Source organism: Bos mutus, chromosome 24 (assembly GCF_027580195.1).
Source record: "Bos mutus isolate GX-2022 chromosome 24, NWIPB_WYAK_1.1, whole genome shotgun sequence".
NCBI classification, from domain to species: domain Eukaryota; kingdom Metazoa; phylum Chordata; class Mammalia; order Artiodactyla; family Bovidae; genus Bos; species Bos mutus.
This window is the reverse complement of record NC_091640.1, coordinates 28,150,839-28,162,227: the sequence shown is the minus strand read 5'-3', so window position 1 is coordinate 28,162,227 and position 11,389 is coordinate 28,150,839. Positions and strand designations below refer to the sequence as shown.

The window sequence follows — 11,389 nt, the reverse complement described above, 5'->3', positions numbered from 1 at the left end:
CAGCGTATAGTTTTGGTGATTGACTTTTCATGTTCTGCATGATTTTCTGGAGATTCATGCAGGTTTTTGCATGTATCAATATTTTATTCCTTTTTTATGGCCAAATAATTTTCCTTGGTATGGAAATATTACAGTGAATGTTTTGGGACTGCCTTATCACTTTACAGAGTGATACAACCAATAGTATTTAAAATTCCTTTCAATAACATATGAGTGATTCAGTTTATCTACATCTTCTCCAACATTTGACATTATCACTCATTTTTATTTTAGCCCTTCTGATAGATAGGAAGAGATAACTCATTGTGGTTATAATTTGCATTTTCCAAGTGGCTGATGATGTTGAAACATTTTAATGTACCTATTTGCAATCTGTATTTGGAATATCTGCTTGTGTCTTTTGTCCATTTCAAATTGTTTGTTTATTTTAATGTGTGTCTTGAGAGTTTTCTGTATGCTCAATACTTGTGGTTTGCATTATTTTCCCTCCCAGTCTATATATTGGCTTTTCAATTCTTAAAAGGTCTTTCACAGAGCAAAACATTTAAAATTTTTGATTAGGTCTAACTAATTTTTCCTTTTATGGATCATGATTTTAGTATCAAGTCTAATTGCCTAGCCATAGGTACTGATTTTTCACTCTTATTTTAAAGGTTAATAGTTTCACGTGTTCCATTTAAGTGCATGATCCATATTGAGTTGATTTTTATATCATGTAAGAGACTATATCAAGGTTTATTTTTTCCTGTCTGTAAATGTCTAATTATTCCAGTGCCATTTGTTGAACGGTTCTCTTTGTTTCTGTTTTAATTTTCCTGCCTCCTGTGGTTTCCATGAACATATTTTAGAATACTATTTTGATTTATCTAAGCATTTTTGACTGTTTCTCTTTGTATAGCTTTCTTAGTGCTTGCTGTAGGCATTACATTTTATGCACATAACTTATAGTCCAATGGTGCTATGATTTTACCATTTCAAATAAAATCTACAAACCTCATCTCCCTCTGTCTCCTGACCACCCTAATTTGTATTATTTATAATAATATTTAATGTAATTAATGTTATGTTCATGTATGTGTTTATATTTGATAAATATTTATTAAATATAAACTTTTCCTCTATATACTTCTAGTATCATAACAAAAAGCATTTAAAATTTTTTTGCCACTCTTAAAACACAATTTATTTATGTTGATGTATGGCATAAGCCACATATTATTTGTAATTAAGGTAATTATCCTCCAACTAAAATAAATTAGTTAAAAAAATAATCTAGAAGACTCAGGCGAGAATAATCTTTTGTACTATTCCATATTTTTGCTTACTATGTTATGTTTTTTTTCCCTTTGATGTTTTAAAATCCCTTCACTTATTTCTTTTCTGTTTAGACAGTTTTCTCTATCCATTCTTTTAGGGTAAAGTGCTGCTGGTTAAAGGTTTTTTTAATTTACCTTCATCTAAGAATATTTTGATTTTTTTCCCCTCACTCCTGGAGGATATGCTCACTAGGTGTAGTACCCTTGGCTGCCAATTCTTTTTCAGGTCTGAAAAATGTTAGGCCACTTCCTTCTGGCTTATGTGTTTCCTGATGAAAAGTCCTCTATCATCAATAATGTTCTTTCTATAGGTAACATGTCATTTCTTTTTCACTGCTTCCAAGACTTTCCTTTTCTTAAGTAAGTTTGACTATGATGTTTCATAGTACAGAATTCCTTGGATTTTATCCCATTTGGAGTTTGCTCAGCTTCTTGATGGAGAAGGCAATGAATGGCACCCCACTCCAGTACTCTTGCCTGGAAAATCCCATGGACGGAGGAGCCTGGTAGGCTGCAGTCCATGGGGTCGCTAAGAGTCGGACACAACTGAGCGACCTCATTTTCACTTTTCACTTTCATGCGTTGGAGAAGGAAATGGCAACCCACTCCAGTGTTCTTGCCTGGAGAATCCCAGGGACGGGGGAGCCTGGTGGGCTGCTGTAAATGGGGTCACACAGAGTCAGGCATGACTGAAGCAACTTAGAAGCAGCAGCAGAAGCAGCAGCTTCTTGAATCTTTAGGCTTATGCCTATTGTCAAATTTGGGGATTTTTCAGCCTTTTTTTCTTGAGAGTAGAGAGATCTCTACTCTATCTCCTCTTCTTGAAAAAGTTTTCAATGAATTTTAAAGGATAAATGGGAAGTGACTGATATATTTTAATCAAAGAATTTGTATCGTTAAACTTTTAATGAGAAGCCATTCCACAACTTAGTGGTTTCTAACAACAATTGTTTAATTAGCTCACAGCTCTGTGGGTTGACAATTTGGGCTGGTCTCAGTCAGGTAGCTTTTTTCCTGGTCTTAGTTAGTGTGCTGTCTATGGGGTCACAACTGAAGCGACTTAGCAGCAGCAGCAGCTGGTGTTAACCATACATCTTCACTTAGCTGCTGTGTTGGGTAGAGGCTGGTGGCTGAAGAAGGTTTTCACTGGTATGGCTGGTCTCTACTTCAAATATCCCTTCACCTTCCAGCAGACTGTGTGTGTGATAGTCACTCAGTCATGTCCGACTCTCTGCCACCCAATGGACTGTAGCCCATCAGGCTCCTCTGTCCAGGGAATTCTCCAGGCCAGAATACTGGAGTGGGTAGCCATTCCCTTCTCCAGGGTATCTCCCTGACCCAGAGATCAAACTCTGGACCCTGCAAAGCAGGTGGATTCCTTACTGTCAAAGTCACCAGGGAAAACCTAAGCCCGGAAGACTAAACTGAGCTTTCTCGCATGATGCTGGAAGTCCTGCAAGACCTATGAGAAGCAGGCTCCAAAGTGTAAGACCTTCCATTGGCCAGAGTAAACAATATAACCAACTCAAATTCAAAGGATAGAAAAGTAGATTCTAACTTTCAGTGGCAGGGGAAAATTTTTGCAATCCAGCTTGGGGCTATTTTAATCAACTTCACCTTTTAAAAAGAGTATTTAATACTGTGAGAGGTGTAATTTGAAGGAAGCAAGAGTTGAGGCTGAGATATCACTTTAAATAGGAATAGAGAGAAAACTGAAGCTTTAAACATGCTTAAGGAGTAGTATTGACAAGTGATCGATTATATGTAAGTTGAGGGAAAGGATCTGTCATGCATTGCTATTAGGTTTATGTCTTGAGCAATTTGGGGAATAGTAATCACATTTATTGAATTGGGAACCCTAGAAGAGGCAAGATAAAGATAAGGGTAATGAGTTCCGTTTGGGATAAATTTTATTTGAGGTACTAAAAGACATCCAAGTGGAAATATTGACTATTTAGTTCATTAGAGGGCCAGGGTCTAAGAAAAGAGGTCTGGATGGAAAAAAAAAAAAAAAAAAACTATCTGTAAGTTAGCAACTTACTGACCATACATAGTTTTGGCTATGGAAATGAGTGAGTTAAATGTTAATATTCCTGAGTTGTACTGTTCTGAAAATAAGAAAAATGGAACAAGGGCAGGATTCCATTGAGCTCAACACTCTTTAGCAGTAGCCAGAAAGATATTTTATTTGTATTATTCTTATTAAGCACACATATCTTTAGTATTTGTTGAAAAGGTTTGCCTATACCTCACATAAGTGCAAGATCCAATCTTAATTATCACTCATGGTGGAAGCTACAGACTTCCATGAGTACAGAAAAGGGTCAGGTGATTATATGCATGTAACAAGGAGTCAGGACTGTATGGTCATAGCAGCTCCAGATAGTGTCTACTCTGTCTGATCAGGGTTGCTGTCAAGAGCTCACTCAGGAAAAATAATAATAGACAAAACTCAAAAATACTTGAGATAATATTTGACTTCGTTTCAAGTGGTGAGAATTGAACAGGATTTCTGAAGTCCAGAGATCATGACCAGCCAAAATTTCTGGCCATATGTTGCTTCCATCACATATATTTCTTAGTGTGTTTATGCATCCTTCAGCTCTAGGGGCAATTAGAATAAAGTAAAGAGAGATTTTGAGAAAAGCAAATGAAGATATTTTTATCTTTGGATAGAATCTATACATTTCTTTCTGTATATGTGAAATTTAATAGAATTTGGCATCATTGAGTGACAGCTTCGTAAATCCAATTTAAAATGTTATTGAGTAATTGATTTGGAATGCTGATGTAAGTTGAAATCTTGCTGTTTATGTACAGTATGTTATGAACATTTATATAAATTCTATCATATTTATAAATTAGTTTCTGGGATTTATAAAAATCTCTAGTACTTGAGATTTTTTTCTCAGAAAATTGAAATGTTTAAAATGAATCTAAATTATATCTTATTTATAAATTCTATTTAAAATATTTAAAGTAGTATTCAAAGGCCCTTTAAAGATTATTGTTTTCTTAGATTTAAAAGTTGAATAAAATTTGCTAACTGAACCTAAGTACCTGACAAGGGATTTTGGAAGGAAAGTTATGTCCAACCTAGATAGCATATTCAAAAGCAGAGACATTACTTTGCCAACAAAGGTCCGTCTAGTCAAGGCTATGGTTTTTCCTGTGGTCATGTATGGATGTGAGAGTTGGACTGTGAAGAAAGCTGAGCACTAAAGAATTGATGCTTTTGAACTGTGGTGTTGGAGAAGACTCTTGAGAGTCTCTTGGACTGCAAGGAGATCCAACCAGTCCATTCTGAAGGAGATCAGCCCTGGGATTTCTTTGGAAGGAATGATGCTAAAGCTGAAACTGCAATACTTTGGCCACCTCATGCGAAGAGTTGACTCATTGGAAAAGACTCTGATGCTCGAAGGGATTAGGGGCAGGAGAAGGGGACGACAGAGGATGAGATGGCCGGATGGCATCACTGACTCGATGGATGTGAGTCTGAGTGAACTCCAGGAGTTGATGATGGACAGGGAGGCCTGGCGTGCTGCGATTCACGGGGTGGCAAAGAGTTGGACACAACTGAGCGACTGAACTGAACTGAACTGAACTTCAGAAAGTTAGATTTAAAATAAAGTCATAAAACTCTATACAAAGTCTTTCTTATATACAGAATCTACCCTGAACTCAAAACAAGAAGTAAGGAAGTTAGAGGACTGTTGCATGAAATGATGAAATCAGTTACACAGAGGCACAGGACGAGGGGCCTCTGGAGGGGGAGTAAAAAGGGCAGAGGATGAGATGGTTAGATATCATCACCGCCTCAATGGACATGAATTTGAGCAAACTCAGAGATAGTGAAGGACAGGGGAGCCTGGTGTGCTGCAGTTCATGGAGTCACAAAGAGTCGGACATGACTTAGCGACTGAACAGAACAACAAAGTACAATACTAGAAGTAGAACGAGATGCCAGGAGTCATGCAGCAGAATTAACCTTGGGTTATACAGTGTCTGACTAAGGTTAATGTTTAACACATGGAGAAGGCAATGGTACTGCACTTCAGTACTCTTGCCTGGAAAATCCCATGGATGGAGGAGCCTGGTAGGCTGCAGTCCATGGGGTCACGAAGAGTCAGATACCACTGAGCGACTTCACTTTCACTTTTCACTTTCATGCATTGGAGAAGGTAATGGCAAGCCACTCCAGTGTTCTTGCCTGGAGAATCCCAGGGATGGGGGAGCCTGGTGGGCTGCCCTCTATGGGGTCGCACAGAGTCGGACACAACTGAAGTGACTTAGCAGCAGCAATGTTTAATACAAGGTTCAAGAATATCTGAAATTGAAAGCTAGCAAACAGTAAGGCAAGGAGTTGATCCTCTCTACCTTCCCACTAAACTATCTGGAGACCCATTTGCAACAAACTTCCCTTCAGTTCTTTTATTCCCTTCATCTCCAAAGTAATGGATAAAAAGAGTTGTAAGAATGAGCTTGTCTACATTGGCTGGGGTGTTATGGGGAAATGGGTGCTCTGAACAAACTATGAGCACATGAGAGCTAATTTTCAACCTCTGCATGTAAATTGCATGCATATTCAGTTGCGACTGACTCTGTGATCCCCTGCACTGTAGACTACCGGGTTCCTCTGTCCATGGGATTTTCCAGGTAAGAATATTGGAGTGGATTGTTATTCCCTTCTCCAGGCATCTTCCTGACCCAGCGATGGAACCCAGGGATCTCCCACATTGGCAGGCAGACTCTTATCACTGAGCCACCTGGGAAGCCCCATGTGAAGTAGCCTCGTGGTTTTATTTCTTCCTTTCCCCAGAATTGGAAAGATACACTAGGTGTCCTCCTTGCTTCATACTCTCTCATATTCATACCACAACCTCTAAGAATGTTTAGAATTCTACATGCTTTTGAGGCTCATGGTATAAAACTATATAACCTTTCCTTTTTCTTTGTTTTAGCCACTGATGTTTAACTCTTTCTGCATTAATTTGAAAAAACAAAACAAAAAACAAATAGCACTTAACTGACAATCTTTCATTTCTCACTGATCTCTTCTGCTATTTGGAGTGACTTCTGTTTTACCCATATCCTGATCCTCAATTTCTTGACATTTTCATCTATACTCAGTATTTGCCCCATTCCAGTTCAGCCCTTTACTCCCATAACACCATATTGAAGCTTATGCCTTAGATCTTTGCTTCTTTTTTTTTTTTTTTTTTTCTCCTTTTTTGGTTCTTATAACTTTATTGGACAATCAGCAGTTAGTTCTAATTTACATTAACTGTAGATTTTGAAAAATGGTGATGAGTAGGTAACCAATGAATAGAGCTTGTTTGGTAATTCTTCATCTTCATCTTCAGACAACCTTGCATGGATATGGTATGGGACATTCCTTATTCCTTTAGCCCAGACAGCTTTGTGGAGCCTGGGGTCAATGCTTAGATCTGGGGTTCCAATCTCTTTCATGGCAAATTTCCAGATTTCTTTGAGTGCCTGAGGAGCACACTTCTTGAAGCCCACTCAATGATTTGTGAATGTTGATAGTGTATTCTCTGGTCAACACTTCATTGATGGCAGACTGACCATTCTTGTCACCACTTCTAGCTGTGGGAGCCATCCTGCCAGGTCAGGGCTGGAAAGGAAGAGTGCAAGGGATTGTGGGAGGGTCTTCTCTACTCCTGATATCATATAGACAGAATCACAGAGATGATCACAACCTTCTAGCCTTCCATACTTCCAAATACAATCAAATTTATTTCCCTTCATTCCTAGCATCACTATCCATTGCTCTTTCATCCCATCCTCATCCCTTTTCTGGATTATCGCTTCCAGCTCTTACCTGATCTTTTTGTAATTCATTCCTGTCTGTTCCCTGTTTTCAGTCTTCCCTCTTTAGAAAATACAAATTAGATCATTGCCCTTAGGATATTGTCCAAACTGTTAATGTACGTCCTTTGTTGGAGCCCATTTATTTTTTCCCAGTTTAGCTCTCATTCCAACTTCAACTCACTTCAACAATATCACTCCATATACATCTCTCCATTTCAATAAGATTGAAATTCACTGAGTTCTCCCCAAATTCCATACAATCTTACCTCCAAGTCTTCACATATATTATTTTCTGCCTGAAATATCACTCTCACATCTACCTGTAGGTTTCACTCCCACTGTACTCTTTGTCTAGTTCTTTACTATACATTTGTAGGTCCTACCTTAAATTTTACTTTCTTTATAAAGTTTTCCCTAAATTTCCCCTGGACCAGGCAGCCCACCCTGGATTTTGTGCACCAGTTTCCATGTTGCTAAAGCTTTCTCTGCTTCCCAATTGGATAACTTGTTATACTTTCTGATCACTGTTATTCTTTGTAAGTTCTTTGATCAATACATATTTTGATACGTTGAGTTAGACTTTTCTACACACCTCTTTTCTTCTTTTTGCCACTGTCTTTTTATTCTTAACTATTAAAAAAAACGTTTTATTTTATTTTATATTTTATATTATTTTATTTTATATTTTATATTTTTAGCTGATTAACAATGTGGTGATATTTTCAGGTGAATAGTGAAGGGATTCAGCCATACATAATACAGGTATCCATTCTCCCCCAAACTCCACTCCCATCCAGTTTGCCATAAGACACTGAGAAGAGTCCCCTGTGCTATATGTGCATGCATGCATACTAAGTCACATTAGTTGTGTCTGACTCTGTGTGACCCTATGGACTGTAGCCCAGCAGCCTTCTCTGTCCATGGGATTCTCCAGGCAAGAATACTGGAGCGGGTTGTCATTCCCTTCTCCAGGAGATCTACCTGATCCAGTGATCAAACCCGCATCTCCTGAGGCTCCTGCAATGCAGGCAGATTCTTTACTGCTGAGCCACTAGGAAGCCCCCTGTGCTGTACAGTAGGTTCTAATTGGTTATCCATTTTAAATGTAGCAGTGTGTACATGTCCATCTCAAACTCTGTAACTACTCCTTTCCCTTACTTCCCCCTGACTCACTAAGGTTCACTAAGCACCTCTTTTCTTTACTGTTTATATGAAATGGTCTGAGGAATAAGACTACAATATATTTCAGAAATATTTCCCCATTTAGGCTGATATTGTCTCTTTTCTTGTTTCTTTTCTTGGCCACACTGTGAGGCTTGCAGGATCTTAGTTCCCCTACCAGGGACTGAATCAGGGCCCTTGGCAGTGAAAGCACAGAGTCCTAACCACTGGATCACTAGGGAATTCCCTAATGTTTCTTTTCTTGATGAAAATATATACACTGTAAGAAGATGTGCTTTAAGGAAATGGGAACCCAAGACTCACTGACAATTATGGGATCTTAATATTTGTTTCTTAAGCCTCCCTTGGTAGTACTTCCATTAATGTACTAAGCTAAGCTGGGCCTATATTAATGAAAACTTAACATTTATTAATTGGATACTGGAGTGAGTCGCAATTTCCTTCTTCAGGGTATCTTCCTGACCCAGGTATGAAACTGTGTCTCTTGTATCTCCTGCACTGGCAGGCTGATTCCTTACCAACTGTGCCACCTGGTAAGCCTGAACACATATACTAATCACCATGGCACTTTGCATGCATTTACTCGTTTGCTTCTTCATACCTTTCTAAACCTTTCTTAAGCCTTTCTAGTGTAGGCATTACTTCTATTATCACAGTCTAAGAAATAAGGGAACCAAAGCAGGTAGAGCTTCAGTGACTCGTCTAAGGTTTATTACATCTCCACGTGGGAAGATGCAAGTGCACATCTGGTAGTTAGGTACCAACGTTTGAACAAAACAAATGCTTTAGTGAAAGCACACTCAGTATAAGGAAGAAACAGTGTGATGTCAAGAAATCAACATTTGAAATAGAAGCAAGGCCCTTATTTACTGTTTCTCTGACTACTTTCTGTTTTTGAATCTATTTATTTATGAATAACTACCTGTCCTGTTGGACACAACTAGATATTTTCATTTTATATTGATATTCACGATAAAAACATAGTATGCTTAATCTAGGCCATGAAAACTGAAGGTGTTGCTTGCCACGCTCATTATCTGCTAAAAGGTAACCAAGTGTCTTGTGGAAAATACACTTAATGAGGAAATATCATATGGTCTACCACGGCAACAAAATCAAGCCGCTTACCAAGAGCAAGTTCAAGAATTATGGCTTGTATATTCCCAAAGCCTTAATTAAGTGCCCTTTCCTTTAAATTCCCTGAAGTGTAGTCTATTTCAGTAATAGCTACAAATATCTTTGGCACAAGAATGCCTTCTTTGCACATATGCAAAGACAATGAGCATGACAAAGAATAGTAAAATTGATTTCTCTAAATTCTGCGCTATAAGGCTAATTTCTCTATATTTTATAATAACCTATGTGGGGAAAGAATCTGAAAAATAGTTGATATATGTATATATATCACTGATTCACTTTACCATATATCTGAAACTAACACAAACTGGTAAATCAATTGTGTGCTTAGTCGCTCAGCCATGTCCGACTTCTTTGTGACCCCATGGACTGTGGCCTGCCAGGCTCCTCTGTGCATGGGGAATCCTGGCGTGGATTGCCATGCCCTCCTCCAGGGAAATCAACTATACTCCAATATAAAATAAAAATTGAAAATTAATAAACTAAGTTCACATAGCCAGGAATGAAACTCATGTGAGGGAGGGTTCCACGGTCCATACTGAGATTTGAAGGATAAGGTGGCAGGCTGGGAAGAAGAAATAAGAAATGGCAACAGAGGTGATGCATTTCCCATTATAGACAAGGATAGTTCTCTGCATGACCCTTCTTTCCTTCCTCCTTCCTTTCCTCCCTCATTTTCTTCTTTCCTTCCTTCCTTCACTTTATAGTAGGGATTCAGGTATATGAATTCAGGGAAGAAACATGTATTTTACTTAAAGAAAGATACAAACTCTGTTAGAAGTGCTGGACCGCACCACTTTAGACAGCAAATTTGAAAATCATCTACTCAGCCCAATCTGTTTATTTAAAAATAAGCACACAAAGAAATAAACTATGTGAAAGATTATTATCCATTTTATGTTAATACTTTGGGTAATCATGAAGCCGCATTGTGTAAGAAATGTAGAATAAAAAATCCAAGTTTTACTAACTTCTCTTTGTATGAATGCTGGTAATTTCCTTATTTTCTGGAATTTACATTTCTCCTCCACAAATTGAGGACACTGATACCTCTCCTATTTCACAAAGATTGAGGATCAGATTTGAGAAGGCACTTTGTAAATGCTAAAGGATTATGAACATGTTTGTAATTATAATGATGTGTTGTCTATTGTTTTCCCAGCTAAGCCTTAGTAGTACTTGCAATTACTAAATCAGTATTCATGTAGATTATATCATTCAGAAGCCTCCAGAGATATCTTAATGAGATTATATAAAAGCAAATATTTTATCCAGTATTGAAATGCATCACTTTTGAAAGTTAATGGATCAATTGCCTAATAGGAACAATAACTGTAATGGTTTACAACAGAAGGTGGAAATATCTCTTTCAACTGACATTCTACAGGGAGTTAGGTGGGAGGGAATCAATTATTCAGAGTGGGTAACAGTGCTCAGAATTGTAAAATGTGCCCTGGAATCTTAAATAAGTTCAAGTAGACAGATGTTCAAAGTTGCACTCATCAAGACTAAGAGAAATGCTTTTCCTACTCGTATTTTAAACTTTAAACTTAAAAAAAATTTTTGAATTCTTCATCTTAAAGTTTTTTATTTCCTCCAGAATAAATTGCCTAAAATTGTCACTTAGCATCTCTGAAATTAAGTCATTTATAGTTATTTTCTTTTCTAATCCATTACTGAAACACTTTTACAGAAAACAGATCTATATGATTTAAAATATTTATTTATATTTTTCCATTCTCCCTCAGAGACTTTTTCCAGGAGTACAATTCTTATGAAAAGAATTCCTGAAAAAAGATACTTTTTTTCAATTCTGCAGTCAAACTTTACAGGAAACCCTGATTACCATATATATTTCTTTGAGAGTCACCAATGCATATTAGCATATTAAAAGTTTTGTATCTTTTTTGTTGTTAGGGAAA

At 37.5% G+C, this 11,389-nt stretch overlaps 1 pseudogene; it reads right to left on the bottom strand.

Annotated features, from left to right (window-relative positions):
- Positions 1-6,591: 6,591 nt before the first annotated feature.
- Positions 6,592-6,936, bottom strand: LOC102279851 (large ribosomal subunit protein eL31-like; annotated as a pseudogene).
- Between the last annotated feature and the right edge of the window lie 4,453 nt (positions 6,937-11,389).